This window comes from Myotis lucifugus, unplaced genomic scaffold (genome assembly GCF_000147115.1).
Source record: "Myotis lucifugus unplaced genomic scaffold, Myoluc2.0 scaffold_169, whole genome shotgun sequence".
Classification (NCBI taxonomy): domain Eukaryota; kingdom Metazoa; phylum Chordata; class Mammalia; order Chiroptera; family Vespertilionidae; genus Myotis; species Myotis lucifugus.
The window spans coordinates 45,452-73,396 of NW_005871217.1; the positions used below are offsets into that span (position 1 = coordinate 45,452).

General features: G+C 52.8%; 1 long non-coding RNA gene across 4 annotated transcripts; it reads left to right on the forward strand.

Annotated features, from left to right (window-relative positions):
• Positions 1-1,778: 1,778 nt before the first annotated feature.
• Positions 1,779-27,945, forward strand: LOC106698374. Of its 4 annotated transcripts, none has more exons than XR_001349696.2 (8): positions 1,779-2,059; positions 11,600-11,664; positions 11,931-12,053; positions 13,138-13,274; positions 14,542-14,640; positions 17,775-17,949; positions 24,887-25,060; positions 27,793-27,945. It is a non-coding gene; the product is annotated as an uncharacterized LOC106698374 (long non-coding RNA). The 4 variants fall into 4 exon arrangements; XR_002831055.1 differs by lacking the exon at positions 27,793-27,945 and adding an exon at positions 25,301-25,646; XR_002831056.1 differs by lacking the exon at positions 1,779-2,059 and adding an exon at positions 8,339-8,517.

Genomic DNA, 27,945 nt, shown 5'->3' on the forward strand with positions numbered 1-27,945 from the left:
CAGTGACCTGAGCCTCTGGCCTCTGAAAGGGGCGTGGGTCTTCTCTGCTAGAAATCCTCCCATGGCTCACTCAGAGTCCGTCCAAGTCCTCACCGTGGCCCAGACGGCCCTACGTGTCCAGCCCCCATCACCTCTCTGACCTCAACTTCTACCTCTCCCTTGATCGTGCGGTCCCAGCCACACCAGCCCCCACACTGTTCCTTAGCCTGAGTTCCACTCCCACTCTCCCACTGGCTCTTACTCCCTCTGGGATGCTCTCCTCTAGGTTTTAGCTCAAATGTCACGAGCTTAGAAAAACTTTGCTGGACCATGCTCTCTAGAAACGCTCCCCTCCCATTTGATTCTCATCATAGCTATTAACAACACCTGACAAATTGCTGGCATTTTTGTGCTCTCTGTCCCAATAGAATGTCAGCTCCCGGGGTGGGAGGCCAGGTTCTTTCTCTTTTCCACACGGCTCTCTTCCTAACTCCCATTATAGTGCCTGACAGAAGCTGGCGAGAATGAATGTGAAGATGGAAAATAAATGACACGGAATGAGCATTGCTAAGAAAGTCACTTAAAATAGAGTCGGAGCCTAATAGGGAGGCGGGGCCCATGCACACCCTGTGCCTCAGTTCTCAGAGCTGCTATGAAGGTGCTACCCCGATGCTGAACAACTGCTGTAAGAACACACATGGGCTGGGCCTCCTTCCTGTAGTTTGTGCCCTCTTCCTGTGCATAGTGTGACTGAGCAACCCCTGCTAACCTAGCCAGCTAGGGTTCATTTGCATGAAAGAATTACACTTTGTGGGGTTTGCTTTGTAAACACCGACTTTCTTTGTTCTTTTCAGGGTGCAGTTTGGGTCGCTACCTAGATCTGCATCTCCGGGGTGGCCACTCTTTCTGCTCAAACACATGCTTTCTGCCCTTGACTGAGCCTGGGCCTCTCCTTTGGTGAACAAATGAATGAGAGAATGAATAAATAAATGCAAAGGTGTGGCAAGAGGCATAGCTAGACAGGCCCAGGATCCTCCTAGGGAACATGCTCAGGGGTGACAAGATGGTGACAAAGCCTGTGTCCTGCCTCACTGATACTGTGTCCTTGGGGGCCCTGGGAGATGGCCCCTTCCCTAACACAACCAAACATCCTGCTGTCCTGCTGTCCTGCTGTCCGTCTCACCTACTACTGACAGTTAAGGACGAGGCCTGCCCCACACCAGGCCTCTGGCCCCAGGCAGGCGCTCTAGCCCTCCTGCCCCTGGGGGGACTTTGGCTGCAACCCCCCCCCCATCTATTCTGCATGACCCAGGCAGGCACAGGCCCTCTCAGTGCCCAGCTCACGGAAACGCTGGTCCCGCCCCTGTTATCCTGCTGGCCACTGCGGAGGCAAACTTCAGTTCAGGAAGGTTCTTCAAGGGCCCCAGCCCGCAGCGGGCTGTGGGGTTCTCCTCCTGACGGCCCAGCTTGGAGTGGTCCATGCAGTGGTCGGCAAACTCATTGGGCAACAGAGCCAAATATCAACAGTACAGCATTGAAATTTCTTTTGAGAGCCAAATTTTTTAGACTTAAACTATATAGGTAGGTACATTGTTATTAACTTAATTAGGGTACTCCTAAGGCTTGGGAAGAGCCACACTCAAGGGGCCAAAGAGCCGCGTGTGGCTCGCGAGCCTCATCTGCAACGACGCGCTTTCCCGGTTCCCACCACCGAGGGGCGCGCGAGAGGGGAGTCTTTTCCCGGGAGCTACCCCCGCGAGGCTGGAAGGTAGGACAGGCCACTCCGGAGCCACCTGGTCTGAGGCTGCGCCCCGCCTTTTCTCGCCTCCAGCTCCACCCCCGGGCTCTGCACACGTCACGTCCAGCCCGGCTGGCGATTGGCTCAGAGACTGCTTCCCAGCTGTGGGGGCGGGGCCGGGGCCGTGCTGGGCGCCGATTGGCCTCCGGAGGCGGAGGCTGGAAGCCCTTCCAGGGCGCACACCGGCTGCCGCTGGACCCCGGGCCTGGGCCTCCGTCCCCGCTGCCGGGTCCCCTGGCCCTCGGTCTGGGCCGCGAGGTGGCGGCCGCGCCGGAGCTGAGGGTGAGGCGTGTGCGCGTGGCGTGTCCTCTCAGATGTCGGCTGTTGCTCCGAGTCGGACCGCTCGCCCACCGAGGGACGGTCCGAACTCGGCCTACGTGGCGCCGGGTCAGCGGCGAGGATCGGTGCCACTGGCCTGTGGTCGGGGTCCGAGGCCGGCGAGCAGGTGACGGCTGTCTCCACGTGAGCCCCGCGGCCTCGGCTCCCGTCCCTCCGTCGCCCGCCCGGTGCGGCGCGCTGGGCCCCGCAGCTTCGGTCCGCAGAGGCCAGCACCTGAGGACGGGGAGGGCCTCGGCGCAGGTTGGGTGCGTCGGCCTGGGAAGCAGGTGTCGGGCCTTCCGGGCCGGCCTCGCTGCGGTGACTCCCCGGGTGCTGCTGGTGCCGGTGCTCTCCGAGCCTCGGGGGCTGTGAGCTAGTGGGATGTTGGGGTGGACTGTGTGCCCTGGTCTCAGCGTCTCCTGGGCCTTGTGTGCCTGCGCACCCGGGTGTGCACCTCCTGCGCCTGCGGCATTTGTGTCCCGGGTGGGAGACCTCGGAGCGGGTGTCCGCCACCCAGGGTGTGAGGCCTCCAGCAGTTTGGGATTCTGGTCCAGGTTGTGATGTCGCTGAACTGGCTGTGGGTGAGCAGGCTTCATCTTCAGGCATCCAGGCTCTGAGCTGTTGGGGGTCTGTGTCCGGTGCAGGTTCTCTGGTCTGTCTGGGACACTGGCGTAAGGTCCTGGCGTAAGGTGTCTGCGTTATTTGAACTTCTGTCCTTCTGTTTGCGCGGTCCTTGAATTAAGTGGGGGGGGGGGGTGTCTGCTGCTTGGGAGTCTGTTCTAGGACACGCAGGGTGGGCACTTTAGAGTCCTGGGCTGAGGACTTTGGTCCTTCGGGGCGGATTGTGTCAGTGGGCATGGTCTCTGCTCTGCTGGGGAGTCTGTGGCTCCAGTTGTGAGCTCTTGGACAGGTTTTTGGAATCTGTCCTGGTTGTGTTCAGTGAGCTGTATTTGGTGTCCCTCGATATCGGAGTCTGTGGCTCTGGTTAAGTCTTTGTTCTTTTCGGTTTGTGAGGTCTCCGTCCAGGAACTGAGGGTGTTGGCACCTGGCAGGTATGATCGCGAAGCCTGGAGCCCCAAGTCCTGGTCGCGTGTCCTTGGGCGAGTCACTTGTCTCCTCGAGCCTCCATATGGATCATAATCAATACAATGAGGCCGCTGCCCATACCAGAGGGTACTGTCCATCCCAACAATGTGTGTCAAGAGCCCGGGTCGCAGTCCGTCTTCTGAACACCGGCTATGTGTTCCAGGAGTCGGGGGTACGACGGGGCAATAATTGGCCAAGTCTCTGATTTCATGGCGTTGTCGGTAAATCTGTAACATCGGGGAGAGTGAGCAGTGTTAAGGAGCAAGATGAGGCCAGGTGAGGGGGGAGAGTATTGTATTCCGGGTGGTCGGGGAAGGTCTCCCTGGAAAGGTGCTGATGGAGCAGAGACTGGGAGGAAGTGAGGGAGAGCCGTAGACGGCCTTCGGGAAAAGCATGCCGGCACAAGGAACAGCAAGTGCAACAGTGCTGAGGGGGAAATGCACGCGGCGTGTTCCTGGGGGTCGAGGAGTCCCGTGACCCTGGTAAAGTGCCTCCTCGCTGGGTTTGACACAGCGCTCATGAGAGGTGACTGCTATTGCGATCTCTGTTCTCCTCCGGCCTGTGAGGGGGTTGGGGTCATGCTCATCTTCCAGACGAAGGACCTGAGGCTCCAGGAAGTAGCTTGTGAGCCTGCCCTCCTGCTCACACCCGAAATGGCTAAAAGAGGAGTGAAACTTTCAACTCCATCATGAGAGGCAGAGGGCTTGAGCGTCGGAGCTTCAGGGAGGACACCGTCCACTCTGAAGGGCAGCCAAGCGGCCGATGCAAATGGGAGTGCAGGAATCACGCCCAGAATGACATTTCCTGCTGGATGGAGGGGAGGATGTTATGAATGAGAGAGGACCTGGGCAGAGGAGAGGGGCAGGAAAGGGAAGCTGGAGACCAGTGAGAAAAAAGACAGGGGCCTCGTAGTATTGCCAGGCTTGGGCCCGATTCACCTGAATTAACTGATGGTCCTAAATGTGCTCACCTTTTCAGCTTCCCTCCCCTTTGTCTCGCGTCCCTTCCCTTTTGTGCCAGAGCAGTTCTGTCCTGCAGCTACCATATCAGGTGCGGCAGAGCAAGGGAGCAAGTTGGGGGTCAGACCCCAGCACGGGGAGGAGGCGTCCACACTGGGGGACAGGCTGCAGGGGTGAGAGAGCCCCAGGCAGCCAGGAGGATGTCCCAGGGTTGGGTGCTGGAAGGCTAGCTGGCTCAGGGATGCAGTGCTGAGGGGTTGAGGCGGGAAGAGCAGGGGAGGCTTCAGCACCGTGCGTGAGGAGGGCTCTCTGTGGGGAAGGGCTGGCTTACATACATTGGGACCCATTAGCTCGGGAAATGGACAGGGCGATGGGAGCCAGGACTCTCGCTCGAGAAAGGGGACTTCCCAATGGGGCAAGAGGCAAACCAGAACAACCTCGGAGGTGGTATGCTGAAGTCAGAGGCCTCCATGTGAACTCACGGTTTCAGTATGTGTACACGAGAATGCGTGGGAAGGGTGACACAGATGCATATGTTTGTGTGTGTGCGATTGTGTACATGCGTATATTCCAATACTGCTGGTTCCAGCCACATTGCAATGGCACTAGTACACCTAGCCCCCGGGTCCTGGCTTCTAAGTACGATCCTCCACTAAAGGATTGGCGCCAGCGCTGCGGGAGGGCGAGGAGGACAGAATCCGGCTCAACTTGTGGTGTCAGTACTAAGAGTCAGTTCAGGGAATGATGGGAGCTGTCAGAGGGCACAGAACATGGCTGGAAGGGATGCCCACTTGACGGGGGGAGGGGGACAATGTTTTTCAGCTTTGACATATCAACGTGTAACATGTACGTTTAGAGTGTACAGCGGGATGGTCTGATACACATTTACATCATGAGGTGATGGCCACAGTAAGGTGTGTTAGCATCTCCATCCCCTCACATAATTACCATTTTGTGTGTGTGACGATAACATTTAAGATCCACTCTCTCAGCTACTTTCAGTAAAGAACACAGCGTTGCTCCTTAGAGTCATCGCGGGGTACATCAGATCCCCATGACTTATCTCATAGCTGGAATTTGGAAATTTGCTCAACATTTCCCCCATGCCCTGACAACCACCATTCTAATCTATATTTCTATGAGTTTGGTTTTTGAGTGTCCACATATGCAAGAACATCCAGTATTTGTCTTTCTCTAAGTTATTTCACTCAGCATAATCCCGTCAAGTCCACCTGTAGTTGCAAAAAGCAGGATTTTCCTCTATTTTATGGTCGGATAAGGCCGTGTGTGTGTGTGTGTGTGTGTGTGTGTGTGTGTGTGTGTACCACGTCCATGGATGCCCAGGGTGGCTCTGTACGAGTCGTGGCTCTGGGCTCCTGGAACGGGGCCTTCTCTGTGAGAACAAGCCCTCTCCGGGCTAGGCCACCATGGGAAGGGACCAGGCTGGGTCCCTGAGCTGCTGGAGAAAGCTGTCTGGTTTGGGACCGCAGCTGAGATCAGGGAAAGGACAGCTGAAAGCAGGAGAGGGAGAGAGATCTCCTCAGGTCAGGGTCCGTGTCTCATAGTTGAAGGGAAGACATTTGCCCACGTGCCAGTTGCTCTAGACTTGCGGGAATGGAGTTGGGTCCAGGAAAGGACCAGAGGCTGAGAGAGTGGGGATAATGGGTCCCATAATCTCACTTCATGGGTCTCGCATGGTCCTGGAGAAAAGCCTGTGCCATTATGGCGTCTAAAATGTCATCTCCTGTGCCTACCTCCACCCACCGGCCGTGAAGAGAATGGATTGGAGATAAAGTGCACCCTTCAGGGAGGAAGGCCAGTGGGGTTGTGAGGTCGTCTCAAGGGTCCCCTGCCCTGCCCTTGGCTCTCGTGTTCATTATGTTCTCTGCCTCTGAGGTTTCCGGTTGGTCTCCTCAGCCGTGTGTCTCACCGGAAAGAGTCAGTACATTAGAGACCGGCTGGCTACCAAAGGATTTAATAATGTTCCCGAGAGTTTCCTGGCAGAGATTAAAGTCACCGTTCCTAGGGCACTGTGGTGGCCACACCAAGTGGGATTCCCACAGCGTGGTTCACAGGGGGCGCATTTTTCAGTTCCTGGGTTCCCACCCACGTGGACAACTGGTCTGGGAACTAGTGGGACAGGGCAGCGGTCTTGTTTCCTGCTGCCAGGCTGCCCTGTCCATGTGAGGAAGTAGAAGTGACCACCGTCTGGCCTTCTCCGATGCACAGACCCAAGGCAGCACATCCCGGCCACAGGCTGCCGTGCTGTCGGCTGGACTGAGGCGGCTCTCAGAGCGTCATTTCCACAAAGTGTCCTGGTCCCACTCCTGTCAAGCTCCCACCTAAAGGATTTCCGTTGCAGCCAGCTGCCTATTCACTGTGCAGTCCCATGCTCCAAAATCAGTCCGTGTTCCATGTGAGCTGTACATTGAAATCCTTTGCAGTGGCCATTGGATCTTAGCCTTGATGCAACAAACCCACAACACAGTGAGTTTCCCGCAAGGCCTCCAGGCCCGTGACTCCACACGTACGGCTGGGTGACGCTGAGCAAGTCTGTTAACGTGTCTGTGCCTGCTTTTCCGTTAGTGCGATGGAGACGCTCGTTAGCAGTGACATAACAGTGACTTCAACACAAGCCATGGGCTCCCTCAACAGTCCAGCTGATAACTGAGAGGGTTCCTAAGTGACCTGTGGGCGGTGGCAGTGCATACAGCATGGATACACTGGACAAAGGATGCTTCTCCTTGGGGTGGGCTGTGGAGTTGGATGGCGAGAGATTGCTTCACACTATTCAGAATGATGTGCAATTTGAAGAGTAGGCGTTGTTTGTGTCTGGTATTTACTCTCTGGATTCTTTTCCAAAGGACTTTAACTCTGCTTAGATTTCTATAAAAGATGTTGGACTGTGCACTCTTTCACCGGGAGAGTTTTCGTAGTTGATGGTTTTTGCGTAATTGAGCCTCTTGTTGTAAGTTGCTGCATTTGTATATGTAGAGTTGGATGTAGAGATACCATATTGCCCTTTCCTATTTCCTGGGTTTGTAGGAAAACCACCCCTTTCACTCCTCCTACTGGTAACTCGTTTCTCTCTCATCTGCAAAGAACCAGTTCTGATGGAATTGGGTTTCTCTATTTTTTTTAGAAATTTCATTAATTTCTGTTCTCATTTTTACTACAATAAATTTATACCAACGTAAATTTTTATTTCCATAGTCTTGAGCAACCTACTGACTATAGGAACAACCAATTAGGATGAAGGTTAACATTAAAAGGGTGTGTCAGACCTGGCCGGCATACCTCAAGAGTTGAGCATCGAACTATGAACCAGGAGGTCACGACCCTGTCAGGGCACATGCCTGCCTTGTGGGCTCGATCCCCAGTGGGGTGGGGGGCATGCAGGAGGCAGCTGATCCATGATTTTCTCTCATTGGTGTTTCTCTCTCTCCCCCACTCCCTTCCTCTGAAACCAATAAAAGCATATTTTTAAAAATACCAGTGTGTGTCAGCATGGTGCAAATGCTTAGAACTGAGTAAAGGTCTACATCAGTGGTTCCCAAACTTATTTGGCCTACCGCCCCCTTTCCAGAAAAAATATTACTCAGCCCCTGGAAATTAATTTTTTTTTCAATTTTAATAGCAGTTACTCATCGCCCCCAAATGCACCTGTGACCATCACCACCCCCCTGGATCGCTGCAGCGCCCACCGGGGGGCAGTAGCGCCCACTTTGGGAATCACTGGTCTACATTTTGGAAGTCTAGGAGTGCTTAGGAGAACACCTGTTAGTCACACGTTGATTGCTGTTAAAATTGTGGTGGGAACAGTTTGCAAAAAGTCAGCAGGGTGTTACCATGGCCGGTCATTTTGCATCCCATGTCATCTCTGGGTGCATTAATGCACCGCTTTTCCAAAACCTGCATGTAAGCCATCAGTGTTTGAGGTCTCAAGGTGTATTACCCCGTTTAACACGCAGAAGGATCCAGGAGGTAGGGCTCCTTACACTCCCCGTTGTGCAGCTTGGAAACAGGGACAGGAAAGTGAGGATGAATGGTGCTGGACTTTCCTTCTTCTTTCACCACCGTGTTGCAGTCTGGGTTCATCAGGCTCTTTGAGAACCTTCTTCACCTTCCTGTCCAGACCCAATGGCCGCCAGGAGCTTTGAGCAGGGACTAGGCCTTCATGGATCCACCCCAGGACGCAGCTCAGCGTTGATTTCTGCATCTTCCCCGATGGCCTCAGAAGAGTCTTCCCGGGAAATCAAGGCAGCCTCTCCTCCTTCCCTCCCAGAACTGCCCATGGGGCCTCGGTGAAGGGAACCCCAGTCCTGGCACCACCTGCCCTGCCCCTCTACCGGGGGCTGCTCCAGCAGCGGCACAGAGGTGAGGAAACCCTGCAAGAGAGGCCCTGGGAAGGTCAGCGACCCCTCAGAGGAAAAAGCATTTCTGGGACACCTGAGACGGAGACACGTTGATCCCGCGGCCCCTTATCCGGTCAGAGGGAAGCCGGAGTCTCCTCCTCAGGTGGGAGAGATCAGAACCGATTTAGGTGTGAATGTCGGTACTGCCACAGCCACGGGCCGCATGTGGGTGGGATGCCTGCGGAGAGGAAGGGGGTCCCACTTCCTCCCTCCTGGGAAAGCCTCCTACAGGGCCTTGTGGGCTTGAGGCGCAGCCTGGGTCCCAGTCGACCCGGCCTTCCCTCAGAAGGGCCGCTCCGACAGCAGCACGGACAGGACAAGCTCGAACTGGAGGGGCGGCAGGACAGCAAAAGCATGTTCCAGAGGCTCCTCAAAGGTGGTTGAAGGACAACTGACCATCACACCTCACCTGACGGATGCTGGGCGGGGGTTCCTTTTGGGGCCAAACAGTAAGCAATAGTCGGAGGATTAAGTCAACCAGTTTGACTGAAAACGCTTCCGGCATGAGCGTGCCCGGAGCCCAGGAAGGGCCTGGCCTTTTCTGCGGGGAATGGGACCGCCCTGCGGCGCTCTGAGGCCGGGAGGCTGCGCAGCAGTGGTCCTCAGCTCCTGTGTCATGGCTCCGTGATGCATGCAGTCACTTTCACACCCGGTCTCTGTCTCCTCCCTGCGCTGCTCTCCTTGGACAGAAAGCCTCTGCAGTGCGAATGCCCTGCGATGCCCATGTGCTTCTGTGCCACTGCATTGACTGCCTCTGGTCAGCAGCCCAGTGAGTGCTCCCCTGCACGTGTGCTAACATGAGGTTGGTTTCACGCATCTCTCTTCAGTAAATGGGGATGGGAAAATGGACAGGCACATGCAAAAAAACAACTAGACCACCAACTTACACTGACACAAGAATAAACTCAAAATGGATAAATGACTTCCGTGTAGTCGTGAAACCATAAAAATCCTAGAAGAAAGCAATGGCAGCAATCCTATCAGACACTTCACTTAGCAATATTTTCACTGATACAACCCCTAGGGCAAGGGAAACATGGGAAAAAATAAACAAGTGGGACTGCGTCTAAATAAAAAGCTTCTGCACAGCAAAAGAAACCAGGATCCAAATCAAATGGGAACACATGTATGGGAGAACATACTTGCCAATGATACATCTGATAAAGGGCTAATTTCCAAAATATATCAAGTTCTCATACGATTCCACAAAAGGAAGACAAAACAATCCAACCACAAAATGGGAAGAGCACCTAAATAGACACTTCTCCAAAAAGAACATAGAAATGGCCGAGAGACATATGAAAAAATGCTCAGCGTCACTAATCAGCAGAGAGATGCCAATTAAAACGACAATGAGATACCACCTCACACCTGCCAAATTGGCTACCAGCAGTAAATCAACAAACGACAAGTGCTGGTGAGGATGTGGAGAAACAGGAACCCTGGTACAAGCTCTGCAGAAAAGAGTGTGGAGTTTCCTCAAAAAATTGAAAATGGAACTGCCATTGGACCCAGTGGTCCTCTTCTACAAATATATGCTAAGAAGCCTGAAACACCAATCAGAAAGAATATATGTACCCCTGTGTTCACAGCAGCACAATTTACCATAGCTAAGATCTGGAAACAGCCCAAGAGCCCACCAGCAGATAAATGGATAAAAAAGCTGTGGTACATTTACACCGTGGAATACTACGCAGTAGTATAAAAGAAGGGTCTCTTACCCTTTGAGACAGCATGGAGGGACCTGGAGAGCATTATGTGAGTGAAATAAGTCAGTCAGAGAAAGACGGATATCACAGGATCTCACTCATATGTGGCATCTAATGAACAGGATAAAGTGACAAACAAAATAGATCCAGAGACATGGAAGCACGGAACAGACTGAGGATCCTCAGAGGGAAGGGGGGGGAAGAGATCAATCAAAGAACTAATATGAAAATATGCATAAACCATGGACACAGACAATAGTGGGGTGAAGGCCTGGGGAGGGGCAGGAGTGAGGAGGGGCGTCCATGGGGAAAAAAGGGGGCCTTCTGTAATACTTTCAACGATAAAGACACATTTTAAAAACAAGAACATGTGGAAAGGGGATGTGGAATGGGAACGTGGGGGTGCACCATTGTGGTCTTTGCGTAAGCCATTATGAATAGGACCCCAATGCAGGCAGATGTTCACTGCTCCCTACCACTGAGTCGCACTCCCCTAGGACAGTGGTTCTCAACCTTCTAATGCCGCGACCCTGTAATACAGTTCCTCATGTAGTGGTGACCCCCAATTTCATTGTTACAAATTGAACAGAATTAAAACATAGTGATTAATCACAAAAACAATATGTAATTATTTATGTGTTTTCCGATGGTCTTAGGCGACCCCTGTGAAAGGGTTGTTCGACCCAAAAAGGTGTCGCGACCCTCAGGTTGAGAACCGCTGCCCTAGGAGGAGTTTCTGATGGCTAACTTCCTCCTGGCACCCAATAAAGATACGAATTAAAGGAAACTAAGTTTAGAATTGAGATTTCCTCACCCATTGTGGCCTGTTCTCTGTCAGATCTGCGACCACCACATTCCAGTCCCCGAGCAGCCGATCCCAGTTTATCAAGAGGAGCAAATTGGGATGGAGAGGCGGGGGGGGCCCAGAGAACACGCACGGCACTGTTGGCGGCCCTGCAGCAGGACCAGCCTGCGATCCTCTGGGCAGAGGCAAAGGAACAGCGTCCTGCAGGGCAGGGAGAGCTGGAGCAGAGGGCGTGCCCACAGGAGGGCCCTGCGGGTGGTGCTGGTGCCCCTGGCCTCAGGCTGCAGGGCCAGGCCTTGTTGCCTGGTGTCCCGGGAGGTGAGCGGGAACAGCAGTTTCCTGCCTGCTGCAGCAGAGGCAGCACATCATTGAGTTACTAAAGGTCGGGATTGGGGCAGAATGCATTTCATTTCAGGAGGCACCAGTGATTAAACATCTCCCCCACCCCGAACCTGATCCTGTCTAACGAGGAAGTGACCGTGTTTGACTGGAGAGAAAATGAATTCTGCATTCTCTCCCTGTGCTTTCAGGTGGGCCCAGAGCTGTGTTGCCGCAAATACGTCCGAGTCTGCAGACAGAAGTGGCTTGAGAACAGGTGCGTTTATTAGATTCTGAAGCTGTGACCTCAGCAGAGACCGTGGGAGCTCCCTGGAGCCCAACAAGCTGGTCTCACAGCCCCGGGGAGGAGGTCAGTGAGGCAGGGCGTGTCCCTCTTGAAGCACAAGGGCCTGACTTCAGCCTGGTCATGGGGGGCGGGGGTGAGCAGGGGAAGGTGGCATTTCGCTGTCATGGGTTCCTTACTAGGTGTCGCACCGTATGCTCCATGCTTCCACATGTCAGCTGACTTCCTCTTTCCCACAGTCCATCCTGGAGCAAGATTCCTGTCCCAGATGTGAGGTGGGCGCGCAGACTACAGAGAAGGCGGGGACCGTGCCCACTGGCAGAGGTCAGACGGGGATGGCCTCACTCCGGCAGCCACATCAGGTCAGTCCTGCCAACCACAATCCACCGTGTGCCCTGGTGACGGCTTCCATCGTCTCCCCTTCCCTTGCCCCTGCATGCTAGCAGGCTGTTGGCAGGGGGAGGGGGAGGAATGGCAGAGCCAGTTGCTGCCCTGGGCAACGAGCCTTTTCTCAGGGAGAGGGATCTGACACCCATACATGCGGTGGGGAGCGCCTCGTGGGCCCCTGTGAGGCTTGGGGGGCAGAAGAAGAGCTGGGTGAGAAGGACCAGGGTTGGGTGAGGTGGCATGCGGCTTGCTGAGGGTGGTGCTACCGGCCCACCTCTCTACATGAGGGCGCACAGAGAAGGGGCCAGGGGAAGTCAGCGGACACCCCCTATCAACCCACCTAAAGGCCTTGTCCTCACGCCCACGTGTGGGGTACAGCAGGAGACATGGGGCCACCTGTGAGACGGCATACGGTCACCAGTTACAGACTAGGGGCCAGAATCCAATGATGTGCACACACATCCAGCGTGTCAAGTTCCAGGCCAGACATCAGAGGCGCCAGGAGGCAGGGAAATACAGTGGGGCCTTGACTTACAAGTGTCCCGACTAACGAGATTTTCAAGATATGAGCCGTCTCTCGGCCGATTTTTTGCTTTGAGTTGCGAGCTAAAATTCGGGTTACGAGCCAGCTTCAGATACCCCACCGCTAGTTGACGCAGCGAACGTCACAGTGAACGCCACAACATCAGCCCAGCATCACGTGTCTCACTCGTTCACTTTAAGATTTGACATATGAGTAATTTGATTTAGGAGCTCTGTCACGGAACGAATTAAACTCGTAAGTCAAGGCCCCACTGTATTGGGAGAGAGTGGGGGTAGTGTAACACGTGACGCAGTGTTTTCCAAATGCCAGAAATGGTCCATCTAGAGACAGAGATTAGCTGGCAGCTGGCCTGGGCCCGGAGGTAGTCGTGGAGATGGACTGCGAACAGCAACACAGGGTCTCTTTGGGGCGATAGAAAGGTTCTGAAACTGGGGTGTGGTGACGGTCGCAGAACCCTTTAAATTTCCTACAAGTCCCTGCTGTGCACACTAACTGCACGTTACACCTCGGTACAGGTAATTGCGAAATGCACTGCGAATGCCCCAGCCGTGGAGGCTTTCATGACACCAAGGACTCCCCTGCCTCTTCTGTGTTCTGTGTCCTCGATGCTCCACCAGAGGGAGGCACTGTGCCGGGGCCAGGAGGAGAGCTGGTGAGTGTGCAGGCGCCTGTCTGCCTGTGTGTCCCTGAGTGTTCCTGCGCAGGCGCCCTTCAGGTGGACATAATGGTCGACTCACAATTCCACCGCCCAGGGCCGGCTCCCATAATCCACCCCGCGTCTGCAATTCCACTTCGGGGTTGCCTGTTCTTCACGCCTCCCACAGACCCAGCTGCAGTTTCCCTGGCAACCAAGCTGGGCCCTCAGCCTCAGCCTCTAATCACAGGAAGGCACACAGAGTGGGGAGGGGTGTTGTCCCCGTCACAGAGAGCCCTCCCCAGCTCGGGACCCAGTGGGGATGCGCAGCAGAGCCGTAACCAAGACGACAGAATGCAGCTGCCTTCCCAGCAGCCAGGCCTTCTCCCTCCTCTCCGCCTGCCTGGTGTCAGGCAGCCAAGGGCAGGTGTGGCATAAACACACTCCTCAGTCCCAGCAATTGTTCTGAGTGTGAGTATAGGGAAAAGGAAGGATGCCATAGACAGCTCTCAAAAGGCAAGACACATCACAGCGGATCAGCAAACCTGGCTCTAAGTCCAGGATTGTATTTGAAAGCAGCACAGGTGAGGCACTGGAGTGCTTAGGATTCCCCACCACAGGGTGCCTGCACTGCCCCGGAGCCTCTTTAAAAGAGCAGGTCCTGGGCACCCCCTGCCCCCGCCCAGAGGTGAGTCAGTAGGTCTGGATGTGGCCCCTGCAGGAGCCTCATTGAGTCCTTCTCCCGTGAGAGCCTGGATTGCTGCCGTGGAAACAGCCATCCCTGTGCTTAGCTACTTTAAAAGTTTGTGAGACCGTGTACAGAGGCCATCATGGGCAGAACACAGGAGTTCTGTGGGAAGTACAGCGAGCTGAGATTTTACCCGTCCATGCGAAGGACCAGCTGTCAGGCTTCTCCGGGACATTCGCTCAGGGGCATTTTCACTTTAAAAAAAAAAAAATATACATATATATATATATATTATTGATTTTTTACAGAGAGGAAGGGAGAGGGATAGAGAGTTAGAAACATCGATCAGCTGCCTCTTGCACACCTCCTATTGGGGATGTGCCCGCAACCAAGGTACATGCCCTTGACCGGAATCGAACCCGGGACCCTTCAGTCTGCAGGCTGACGCTCTATCCACTGAGCCAAACGGATCAGGGCCATTTTCACTTTTTATGATCATATGTTTTCACGTTCATGCACGCTCTCCGGGACAGACCGCATAGGCCAGGATGTTTATGATGAAAACGAAAAGTGAGCCAACCCTTGTTTCGTGCACAGCCATGGACACAGCAAACATTCTCCTCCAGCCACGATGGGCACTGCTGCTATGGCCTGATCCCTGCAGTTCAAACAGCATCTGTGGAGTTCCTGAAGAAGGTGAGCATCTCAGTGGGTCGGGACTATTACAGGGTGCAGGTTCTCCCTGGACTTCCTGTAGGGGCCCAGCCAAACCAGGACATAGGTGCCATCAGTGACTGGGAAGAGGAAGCCCTCACAGGGGTATTTACCAACATCCGTGGGAACATGAAGATCATGGTTTAGCCTTTTCCAGAGCAGGGCCAGGGGAGGCATGGGGTAGTGGAGGTCACACCTAGTGGCATTCCTAGGATTTTGGTTTAAGGACATGGGGAGATGGCAGAGCCCGCCCATGACACAGGGCACATAGGTTTCAGGTCCCCTGTAGAATTGCAGGGCTTGTGTGACATCTGAGGGGAGGTGCCCACAGGTCTCAACCTGAGGGGTCTCTGTGGTCCAGCTGAGATTGCTTAGGTCAGTAGTCAGGAAACCGCAGCTCGCGATCCACATGCAGCTCTTTGGCCCCTTGAGTGTGGCTCTTCCACAAAATACCACGTGCGGGCGCACACGTACAGTGCGATTGAAACTTCGTGGCCCATGCACAGAAGTCGGTATTTTGTGGAAGAGCCACAATCAAGGGGCCAAAGAGCCGCATGTGGCTCGCGAGCCGCAGTTTGCCGACCACTGGCTTAGGTAGACCTGGTGATGCAGCAAGCCGTCAGCACACAAGGGGATACAGATGAGAACAAATCAGGTGGGAGAGATGAAGAGAAAGGAGGGTGTTGTGGGAATGGAAAGTGTTGACTGTGTGCAAGGCAGCATTGGGTACTTTGTTTGCCAACATGGAGCTCTTTGGAGAAGTTCGCAAGGGAACATTCCCTGGATGGGGGACACGGAGGAGGATGGAGAGGTGACCAAACAAACAGGCTACTGGAGTCTACACTCCCAAGAAGCTTGGCATCCAAGGAACCCAGACATGGGCATTGGAAGCAGAGGTGGGTGCACGCAGGGTGTGCCCTTTGAGGGTGTGTCCCCATAACAAGGGGCAAAATCACAGGACGCAGGGACCAGGAACCCTGAGCGTCCTGAGGCCGTGGCGTGGATGCCAGAGTCAAGGAGACATTGGATGAGCTCAGGGGGGATGCTTGAAGGGGAGGAGTGCACAGCAGGGCTTTCATGCAGCCCTGGGTCTGCAGAAAGACACCATCCTCACTCCCGCTCCCGTTCTTACGTCTGCGACCCATTGCAGCTACGTGTGGGGAGTTACAGCAGCTTCCAAGTCAAAGGCCGCAATCGGTGGTATCAGGGAGAAAAAGATTGAGTTAACTCAGAAAGGGGGAAAGAATTGGACATTTGGGCAAAGGTGGCATAAGAGGGAAGGTAGGTTGTACTGGAGGACCAGACAGCAGTCCTGTATGAGGGCAGTGGGTGCAAGGGCTTGGAGTTGGGGTGACAGCAGGAGCTGGAGTCACGGGCACTTGAATGGCCACCAAGTTCAGACAAAATGTCTCTGCAGACACTTCTCCTTGCAGGACCGTAGAAGCCCAGGAAGCCAGGAGAGCTAGGAGAGGTTTGCCTTGTCTGGGCCCTGGACGCGGATGGATTTAAAGCACCTGTAAGGCTAAGCCTGTGGATGAGACTGGCCTCGGTCACTCACACCTGCTGGTGATGAGGCCGTGCTCTGGGGTCCCTGAGATGAGGAACAGCGGGGCCGGGCCATGGGGCAGTAGAGCGGAGCTAGCTTCTGGTTCTGGTCCCTGTGGAGGTGGGCATCCACTCCCCACAGATCCCCACAAAGGGCACGGTGGGTTGTTAGAAGGGCAGGGAGAAACAGGACTCAACTTCAGCATCTTACTGAGGGCCACAGGTCTCAGGCCGCCATGAGACAACTGTGAGCCTGTGTCTGGGGTGAAGGAGCAGGGTCCAGTCCCTGAGATTTCTGCCGCTGCTACCTGGGCACAGCCGGGCACTCTAACCACTCAAGGTCTTTGTGCAGGAGTCCGTGTTTTCCCAAAGTCTTCACCCCTGTGTGGGGGTGGGGGAGGGTAGGACCAGAGCTGAGACAGCAAACGATGAGGAACGGGGCTGAGGCGGACCATGATGGAAAATGGAAGAACCAAGCCCTTCCTACAGATTGACCCTTTCAGTCACCAGGTTGAGACAACAGGATCCCAGTGGCTTCTGGGGGACAAGTCCCTGGTTTCCCCTTGAGAGACTCCAGGGCCTCCAACCCTTCCTGTCCCCTTAAGAAGAAGGGGTTAAAGGGTACTGTTTTCAGAGCTGCAAGAACCCAATGAGGGAAAGGGGATGTAAATGCTTCCTAAGTCACATGATCCCATGTACAGGGACCCCCAGGTGTCCTGTACAGTGGACACTATTTCTGACATTGAGTTGATAGTTTTGCATTATTCGATGGGCTCTCCTGCGTGGAAAACACACTCCAGTGGCCAGGGTACCTGAATTGCCCAGAAGTGGAGACCTGAGACCTGCCCATCACTAGGAGGGTTTGATGGCTGCTCCCCCCGGACAAAAGGCTGTGCTGTGCTCAGGGCCGGGATGTGTAGGACACAAGGGCCGGGTCCCCCTTGAAGAAGAGATTGTCCAAGGACAGCGGGCTGGGCAAGACATCCTGGGAGATGCTCTGGGTGTGTCAGCAGCTCTTGTGATATTTACTCAGGCATCTCAGCTCAGAGAGGACACTGGCATGATTCACCTTCCAAAGAAATAAGGAGGAAAGCAGCGCCTTCTCCTGCCGGGGTCCAGCCCCGGAGGTCCAGGGGTTCCCAAAGGTGTGGACGGAGTAGGCGAAGAATGTTTTACACGGAGACAGCGGTCAGAACTCTCTATCTTCCTGTGCCTGGCTGAGGCCACAGAGAAAGATCCGGAGGCAAACTGAGCCTTTATTTTATAGTCAGTGGTAAACAAGGTAGTGGTTTCCATAGTTACACAGTTCTTGTGAGTTTCACTTGTTTACACTGTTCTTGTGAGTTTCACTTGTTTTTGTTCCTCTTCTTGCTGCACTTCCCTCAGCCCATTAGCGTCCCAGGTAAGATCTAGGGAGCATTATAAGGTCAAGCCTAAATATGCTAAGAGGACTGTGCCCTCTAAGCTGGGACTTGTTTGTGCCTTTGCCGACAGGTCAGTCCGAGGCTTAACCCTATATTGGCTCCCCACATTCTCCTAGTAAGAATACTGACTTTCTGCACCTTCCCCAGGCTTCCTTTCCTGGCTCTGGAAACCTTTTTCTGCAGCCCAGCTCCAGGACGCTGGCCTTGCAGTGATGGCCCGTGCTGTTACAAGAGAAGGAGCCCAGCATGGCCTGTGGAGGCGAGGACGGCCTGGAGGAGGCCCTGCTGCCCTCAGTGACACCCTCGTCAGCTCCTCCTCTCGGTGAGTCTGTCTGGGCCTCTCCGCTCGCTGTGATCTGTTTTAGGGTCCGTTCATGGCAGGCTACACGCTGTCCTGGTTAAAGGCAGGGGAGGCAAGGACCCCCAGGTCGCCTCTCACAGGGACAGACTGGAAGGCGGGCACAGGAGCGCCTGTGGGGAAGGTGTGCCGACATCCCAGATTCACAGGGGCTCCTCTGACTGCACCGGCACTTGGGCTGATGCCTTCTGCCCGACTGTGCTGATCTTCAGCAGCAGTGCCCGCCTCTGAATGGGAATATTCGTGAGGGGAGACGAGGCCCCTGCTTTTGCTGCTAATCTGCTAACCGAGCTAAGATGCAACATGGGCGTGGTCCATGTGTACAAATGCTCAGTGACCTCAGTGAGAAGGCTCACTCTCAGATCTCTACCCCACATCTCCAGGTCTTTCCCATTGGGGAGGAGCACGTGTGGCTTGTGAGTCTGTGTGATGATGCGGGAACGGGACCTATGACACCTCTATGGCTCACAGTGCCCCAGGTGGTCTCTGTGGAAAGGACACCTCTTTAAAGTTTATTTTTAATGACAGTTTACATTCCCTATGACTTTGTATTAGTTGCAGGTGTACCGCATAGCGGTAAGACAGTCATATACTTTACAAAGTGTTCTCCCGATAGTCCCAGTACCTTCCTGGCACCATACACACTTATTACAACACTGTAGGCCTGATGCACAAAAATTTGTGCACCCGGGTGGGTCCCTCAGCTTGGCCTGTGCCCTCTCACATTCTGGGACCCCTCGGGGGATGACCACCTTCTGGCTTAGGCCTGCTCCCCGGGGGATTGGGCCTAAACTGGTAGTCAGACATCCCTCTGGCAGCCCGGGAGCCCTCAGGGGATGTCCACTTGCTAGCAGGGAGCAGGCCTAAGCTGCAGTCGGACATCCTTAGCGCTGCTGAGGAGGCAGGAGAGGCTCCCACCACCACCTCTGTACTGGCAGCCATCAGCCTGGCTTGTGGCTGAGCAGAGCTCCTCCCATGTGAGAGCGCCCCTGACCACCAGAGGGCAGCTCCTGCATTGAGCGTCTGCCCCCTGGTGGTCAGTGTGTGTCATAGTGACCAGTCATTCCCAGTTGTTCTGCTGTTCAGTCTAATTAGCATATTAGCTCTTTATTATATAGGATTATTAACTATAATCCCTATGCTGTACATTATAGCCCCACGACTGTTGTAACGACCACTTTGTAATTCTCGGTCCCTTCCCTCTATTCACCCAGTCCCCACCCCCTCTCCTTGGCAACCATCCATCTTGTTCTCTGTGTCTATGAGTCTGTTTCTGTTTTGCTTTTTCATTTATGTTGTGCTTTTGAATCCATATGTGAGTGCACTCCTATGGTAGTTGTCTTTCTCTGACTTATTTCTCTGAGCATAACACCTTCAAGGCCCATTTACTTGGAGCCTCTCTGCACGTCTTGACTCACCTCCCTTGTCTGAGCTGTGTTACTTCCCCATCTCTGCTTCTGTGGGCCGTACTCCTGTGACTGCAACGGACACTCTCTTCTGGGGCTTGTCTTTCATGTTGATGAAGATTTCACAGGCTCTATCCAGGTCAGTGGGGCAACTGTGCAATGTGTACCTTGTCACAAACAATATGAGCACCGTGGGCACATCACCCCTCCCCTCAAAAATATTAAATGCAGCAGAGTGATAAAGAATGCAATGGTCACATGTGACCAATATGACTGACCGATTGTTTCCTAAGATGAGCATAGAAAAGTGATTGTGGCTCAGAAAACGTGAACATTAGTGTTGGCTTTGAGTAGACCAGTTGCAGTGGAGTGATAGGCAAAGTAAGTCATATTGAAGGGGATGGAGGGGCAAATGGTCTCAGGAGGAGTTGAAGAGGTTTGGCTTTGGAATTAATACATCAACGTGCCAGTAGCTGCAAAATGACATGTGGGATGGAGGTTGGCTTTCCCCCATTTGTTGTGGGATGGTCCAATGTACAAAGAGCAGGTGATACTTTAGGAGACGGCTCATAAGAGCAGGTGGGAGGCATGGGATCCCGAGCACAGGTGAGGGCTGGCTGCACTCAGGAGCAGGTATGCTCAGGGGAAGCAGAGTCACAGAAAAAACAGGTCCATTGAGTTTGGGAAGCATTGAGGAGCTCGACCTCATTGCTTCTGTGTGCTGCAGGCAATAGTAGGGGAGGTCAGTGGGATGAAGTAGGATTGCTAGTGAGTGAGGTAGTCTCATCAAAGCGCAGGTGCTCAGGCACAAGCAGGCTGTGTCCCTATGGGGGCACAACAGGAGAGTAGGAAGGTGGTGAAAGGAGCAAGAGAGTTGTTTTGGAGCAGATTATATACCCCGGGGTAGGCTGTAGAGAAGAGGCCTGGTGGAAGGCGGGGGAGGCTGTGGGCTCTACACTGGAGGCACCAGAGGGGTTCAAGGCTGTCTAAGCAGGTGCATTAGAAGGGAGGAAGCTAGACATCCAGGGAAGGTGTTGAAGCGACAAGAGAGGGGAAGGCTAGAGAAGGACGTCATGGAGGGCCCCGAGCTCCCGATACCCAGGGCATGACCTTGGCAGGGGGTGCTCGGCTGGGTAGCGGGAGAACCTTCTGGACTGCAGAGGGGCTCCGAGTTGTCTGTGCTGGGCACCCGTACCCTGAGTCCCAGGAGGGTTCTGCGGAGTGAGGTCTGAGAGGACCGAGAGAGTGACAGGAGACCAGTGTGTCCACAAGCTGGGGAGAGGCCGTAGGGTGACGACCAGGGGCGGTACCCGTCCTGCTGGTGGGGCAGAGCAGCGACTAGGGCCGCCGGGCCACAGGAATCTGAAAAACTCCTGTCCAAACCCGCAGCTGATCTTTGCAGCAGGATCCAGACTAAACCTCCAGCAGATGCTGGCAGAGAAGCCGGCGGAAACCTCACTGCGCACCAAGGCGCATGCCCAGAACCCGCCAATGAGGGCGCAGAACCGCCCTTCTGTACGTCATACGTCATTCCTGTGCGCCTGTCCCGCCTGTGACCCTGTTGGGGGTTCCGAGGGCCACTTCCCTGAGTTTGTCCCCGTTCCCTCCGTTACGGGACCCTCCTCTCCACCCAGTCAGCCTTCCTCGGCCCCGGTCCCTCTGGCTCCACCAGCAGCTCCGCGGGAAACACGGGTTTCCCTCCGAGATCTGGGCCCCGGTGACTCCGACCAGCAGAGGGCAGTGGAGGGCCGTGCGCGGGCCAGCCTCCCTCCGCCCCGCCTTTCGGGCTTGAAAAAAACACGGCAGCAGAGAGCAGGGAAAAGTCTTAACCGCCCTTTGCAGGGCGGCCAGCACACTCTTCCTGCAGCTCCTGGGCACAGTGGTTCCTGCAGTGGCCAGTGAGCGGTTTCCTCTGTGATCAAAACCACTTGCTTTCCAAATGGACGATTCTTCCAAAGTCCACCTCGGTTACTTAGCAACTTGCAGTCACCTACTCTGAAGGCCAGAGTCACCGGCTTTCCCCAACTGTTTGGGGTTTTCTGGGCCTTTTCAATACAGTGCTCAATAATGACAGTCACTCAAACCTCACTAGGAAACAAAGTCATTCAAAAGACAGCCCCATCACCCAATATTGACCATTAGGAATATTTTGTGATCAATTTCTTAGAGATTTTGCACCAAACACCAGGTTCATTTTAAATATACTAAGGGTCATTTTTGCATCAGGACTTCTCTTTTTAAACTCAGTTATTCCTTTTGGAAAGTCATTTTTAGATTGTTAGTTATATTACTGAAAAAATAAGGGAGGCATCTTGCAAACTGTTGGAAGTGTCTGTAAATGTCAAGTTGAAGGTGCAGTGGCCTGTGATCCAGAAGCAGCACAGTCTCTGTGCGAGAGCAGGGGCTGCAGTGCCGGTGGGCTGCACTCTTCCCTCAGCACCAGGAGGAGTACCAGCACTTAGCAGGGCTCAGGAAATACTGAGAGATGTTTTCAAATTTTACTTTTGTGATCGTTTTTCTTTTTATATATCTAAGACCCATCTTTTGCTAGTCCTCAATTATTATAATGTACAAACCGTTTTCTACATGTTTGCTTTTTTTTAAATTTGGCTCTTTGTGGATCAGCATTTCTCAAGTCATTAGCATTTCTTAACATCAGATTTTCTGACTTACATTCCTGGGTAAAGGAATGTAGCAATATGTAGCAACTTGTAGGATCCTGTGCAAGGCAAATTGTCTAAAATGTGGGTGTGTGTTTATTCAAAAAGTTTTCATACCATTATTGTTTATATTTCTAAAACCGTGTAGGAGTAGTGGACAAAACATTTGGCTCAGTATCAGCAAAGTTGAATTTCAAGAAAATACAGGAGTGGCATACTATCAACCATAAAAACTTCACAATTACTGTAAAAATGAAAGTGATATGCAAAACATGTTGAAAGTGCTTGGGATGTTGGTGATTACTCTTCCTTTGTCTTTTCTCTGTCTTCTTAAATGGCTAAAATCAGACCAATTTCCCTTAGGGCCTGAGGGGAAAATAATGGAGTGACTAAATGGTAAATTTCAGTGGGTTCTGTAAATCCCAATTCCCACTGGACAGAAGCAGAGAGCAGTTGGCCCTTACCATGGGGATAATAAAGTTAGGATGCTGGAGGACAGACAAAACAAGTGGATTTCCTACGTTGAAAATACAATGTTAAGCAAAAACAAAGCCAAAAAGATAGCTCCCATCCTTAGGAAGGTAACAGTAGGGTGTTTCTCTTTGAGATAGGAGTCACGGTTTATTTCTGCTTTTTATCTCCATTATCAAATATCACATTTTCACTCTTTAAGACTATATAGACTACTAAGAAGAAAAAGGAATAAAAATTATTCAAGTCCTTACAAATTATTTTTAGAACAGCTAACTCACACGAAAAACCTGAGTTTAATACAATATGTTGTAATCACAATGTAATAAGAATCTCCTTCTGTGTGCAATGCACCTTTATGGATGGGAAGACCTCTAAAGAAATGGATTACACATTATTAATGGTCATCAGCGGGTGATAAAACTGGGGTTTAGATTACTTTATTATACGTTATCAGTCTTCCAAATATTCTACATTGCGGTTTGCGTGCTTAGGGCTAACTGAAAAAATATATACTGGTTCAAAGCCAATGGGAAGACCATTCAGAGAATCAGAAATACATGAGGCTGAGGAACCGAGGCACCTCATTTTCACTAGGACTGCCAAGAATGGAACAGTTCAGCCCCAGGAAGGAACCAGCCAGCTCCGGTGCAGAAACAATTGAGCAATTCTTCCAGAAATGGCTCCCAACATTTTTTCCAAACACAAAAGGAGGGGGAGAGAGGATTTTGTGGCTCCATGCTGCCACCTGCTGACCAGAGAAACTCAGAGACATGATTCTTGCAAGAAAATTCCCATTTTCCCCTAGATTTCCAAAATAACAGGACAGAGGATGTCTCAAAAAACATACCTGATGACAGTTATGGTCAGAAACAGCAGAGATTAGCCCAAGGGACGCTTGTAAAACAACACCAGCACCACCTCTTCCATAGTCCCACCCTCAGAACTGAGGAATTTAGAATGAAGTGGCTGGTCCCAGAGCCCACCCCAGAGGATCCAGGGCTGCATTTCCATTGGAGGTTCTAGGCCTGCCTTTGGGGGGAAAGAGAGGGCAGTAGAAGTCTCTGAGCCTCTCTCAGCTAGGTGTTTCCCCTGTTGCAAACTTTCAGCTGATGGACAGGGCCTGTGATGTCCAGGTCCTGTGACTTGACTGCCCAAGCCACCTCACTTAATGGTCTGTGCCAATTCCCTGCTCACCCTGTGCCTGCCCTAGCCTTTGTACAGGCTGGTCCTTTGGAACTACCACCTACCTGATCTCAGAACTCATTCTTGAGAAACCTCCTGATAATATCAGGGCCCAGGAGCCTAACTAGGTCAACCACCATGGAGACTCTCACCTCAGGGTTATTTTCCATGTGATCACCTGAGCATCGCCATACACAGGATCATGCCTTGAACCAAAGGAAACCACCTGCCCATCCATGATGTCCGCTTCTAGCATTCCCCTCTGTCAACAGTGTGCAAGGCTCAACCACTGTGCAAGGCTCAACCAGCTCCCTCCTTCTAATCTCTCTGCTTAAATAACCTTCAATGTCATGCGGGCCTACAGCTAGGAACCCACAACCTTCCTCACTTCCACAGGCCCCTCCTTACTCAGCCTACTCCAGCCTATAAACTCCCCATCTAATATAGCTCTCTTGCTCCTTTCTCCCCCCTCCACACTCTCCTGCTGTGTCCCTGCCTGTATGTGAGCACCTGAGCATTGATGACAAAAACACAAACCTCACTGAATTGTTCATCTTATGTGCATCACCAGGAGACAGTTGCCTCTCACTGTCACCCTGCTCCAACCTCCATCACTACCTCACTCACCAGCACCCTCTTCCATTTCAATGGGGAAGACAGAAGCAATGAGGGGGACTTCTCGCAGGTCCCAGATCCAACCGAGCGGGTCTCTGCCCTGACAGTCTCTGCTGCGCCTGAGCATACCTGCTCCCGCCTGCAGGCAGCCCTCACGCGTGCTCAGGATCCCAGGTCCTCCGCCTGCTCAGGGACTCTGCTCCTGCACTTACCATCACTCCTCTCCTGAACTGTCTCCGAGCAGGAAGGGAGAGGAAACCCAAAGGGGATCTACAGAGCCTATTCGTGGCTTCCAAGGAATCAGCACATGGGAATTAGAAGCAGAGGGCTGTTGGCTTTTCGGTATGTTATTTACCACCCCCAAAACAAGACAACACCCCAAGACATAGGGAGCAGACAGCCCTGAGGACCTGAGGACACTGACACAAGGCAATGTTCCAGAGCTGGCATGAACCTCAGAGGAGATGCGTTAAGTGAGGGCGGATGATCAGGGGTTTCAGGGAGCACTGGGTCTACAAAAAGACCCCGTCCTCACGCCTGCTCCCATTCTTTGTCCTGATCTAGGACGAAACCCACAAGGCCACGAGTTTGACTTGCTTGCGACTGGCAGCGACCTCACTGGACTCCTGCACGTGTGCCCAGAAGCCGCCAATCGGGATGCAGCACCTTGTCCTGTTAGCAACTTTCCGAATTGCCTGGACTTCAAGCCCCTGTTATGGTGAATCCCAGAGCTACTAGGTAAGTAGTCTTGCTGGACCTTTTGAGCAGGTACTGAAGCCCCTCCCCTTCCCCTTTGACATAAGCACCCTGGGGAGATCAGACCTGGCTGGGCATATCTGCTCAGTAGACTGATGTTACCTGCAGTTTGCAGCCTTCAGTTTCTCTGGACAGTAGAGGGCAGTGGTGCATCGTTTTCCACGCCAGGCCTCCTCTCTCCCGCCCTTTGTGTCTGAAAAAACATACTTGTGTCTTTTCCAGAATTAGTAGATACTTTCTCAGTCCCAGCAGCTTCGCTGCCTTAGCAACCACCTTCACTAAATTGCTCCTTCAGGGGCTTCACAGGTGAAACTTCTAATCTGCAGACTGGAACACTTTGCCTTTCAAATCGCCTGTTCTTCTAAACTGCTGCCTGGGTTGTTTAGCAACATTTATTTCTGCTTCTCTGGGGCGGATCGTCATCGGCTTTCCCCAACTCGTTTTGGGTTTTATGGGCCTTAATGCATACACTAGAGGCCCTGTGCACGAAATTCCTGCAGGGGGTCGGGGGAGGGGTTGTCCCTCAGTCCTGCCTCTTGCAATCCTGGGAAACCCTCTTGCAATCCAGGATTCCTCCGGTAGGGTCCCTAGGCCTGGCCAGCAATCAGGGCCTATCTGGGCTTTCCTTCCCCAGGCTGCCAGCAGCTGGCCCCGCCCCCGCCGCTGCCACTGCTTGTCATCTGTGCAGTGCTGCCCTCCACTCCCCCGCCACCTGTAGCCTCCCTCTGGGTGACAGGCGTGGGGTGTGATGGCTTGGCTGGCCTGGGCCTCCCTCTGTGGGGCGGATCTGGTGCCCCAGATCCATTGCTACACAGAGGGAGGCCCCGCCCATCCAGGACGGTGCCTCCAGCCGCCTCCTGGTGGCCATGGCCTCCCTTTGTGGCTGCCAGCCAGGTGGCCTGGGCCTCCCTCTTTGGGGCGATGGATGGCAGAGTCCCCCCATCAATTGCCCGCAGAGGGTCATCCAAGCATTCGTTCTGCTGTTCCTTTGTTCAATCAATTTGCATATTATGCTTTTATTACTATAGATAATTCAATGATGGCAGCCACTCAAACCTCACTGTAGAAAATTGGATGGGGGAGGGATAAAATATAATAAAGTTATTTAATCCACGTTCCTATCCTCCAATAATAACCATAAAAGAGTGTTTTGGGGTCAATTTCTTAGAGATTTTTCATCAAACACAAGGTGCATTTAAAATACACTAAGGTTCTTTTTTGCATCAGGACTTCAACCTCCCCTTGTTAAACTCAGTTATTCCTTTTGGAAAGTCATTTTTAGATTGTTAGTTACATTACTGAAAAAATAAGGGAGACATCTTGCAAACTGTTGGAAGTGTCTGTAAATGTGAAGTTGGAGGTGCAGTGGCCTGTGATCCAGAAGCAGCAGAGCCCGTGTGTGAGAGCAGGGGCTGCAGTGCGGGTGGGCTGCACTCTTCCCTCAGCACCAGGAGGAGTACCAGCACTTAGCCGGGCTCAGTAAACATTGGGAGATGTTTTCAAGTTTTACTTTCCGGTCCTTTTTCTTTCTTTCTTTCTTTCTTTTTTTAAATATATTTTATTGATTTTTTACAGAGAGGAAGGGAGAGGGATAGAGAGTTAGAAACATCGATGAGCTAGAAACTTCGATCAGCTGCCTCCTGCATACCCCCTACTGGGGATGTGCCCGCAACCAAGGTACATGCCCTTGACCGGAATCTAACCCGGGACCCTTTGGTCTGCAGGCCGACGCTCTATCCACTGAGCCAAACCAGTCAGGGCCAGTCCTTTTTCTTTAAATATGCATAACCCATCTTTTCCTAGTACTTGATTATAATATACAAAGAGTTTTCTTTTTTATGTATGTTTTTTATTGATTTTTTACAGAGAGGAAGGGAGAGGGATAGATAGGGTTAGAAACATCAATGAGAGAGAAACATTGATCAGCTGCCCCTGCATGCCCCCTACTGGGGATGTGCCCACAACCAACGTACATGCCCTTGACCGGAATCAAACCTGGGACCCTTCAGTCCGCAGGCCAAAGCTCTATCCACTAAGCCAAACCAGTTAGGGCGAGTTTTCTACATGGTGTTTTATTTTTATATTTGGCCCTTGGCACATGAGCATTGTTCTATGTCATTCCCAATTCTTAAAGTCATATTACCTGACCTCGGCCAGGTAAACTCCTGAGACAAATGCTGGTGAAAAGCAAAGTGGTCCATTGAGTGTGGGACACCTGGGAAAACAGGGACTCTTGTCTCAAAGCCCATCGCCACATGACCCCATCAGTGCAGGCAGGGATTTTACAGGCAGAGAGAGGAAAGCAGAACAAAGACATCGAGGGCAGGGGTTGCAAAGTGGTACGTGGCGGCCAGCACGGTACACGCCGATAAGCATCTTGAAACCTGTCAAGTGATGGTCTGGTGTGCGTCATGCTGGTCCTCATCATGCTGGCTCTGGGGCGGAAGGTCAGCAGTTCCCTGGGAACTGGGATGACTGAAGGACACACTCTGTATGTTTTCAAGTTAGTTCCCAGGATTCTTGGACAAACATGCTGCTTATCTACCAGCTGCATTTATAGAAAGAATATGAAAAGAATGGTGGGTGGGTTACAGCTTCCTACTGTTACATTCCCAAGTGAAGAATTTCCTTTACACCCGGAGGGAAAACTAATGGAGTGGATATGTGACGGATCATTTCAGTGGGATTTGTAAACTCCCATCCCCTCCCAACAGGATCAAGGGAGCAGTTGGCCATCCCTGTGGGGCCAAGCCAGGTTGGGAGAAGACACACACAACAAGTGGGTTTCATGCAGGCCTTGTCCGCCAAACTCAAGTGACCTTTAGCGTGGAAATGGTAGAACAAGTCTGGTCAGTGGAAACTACCAC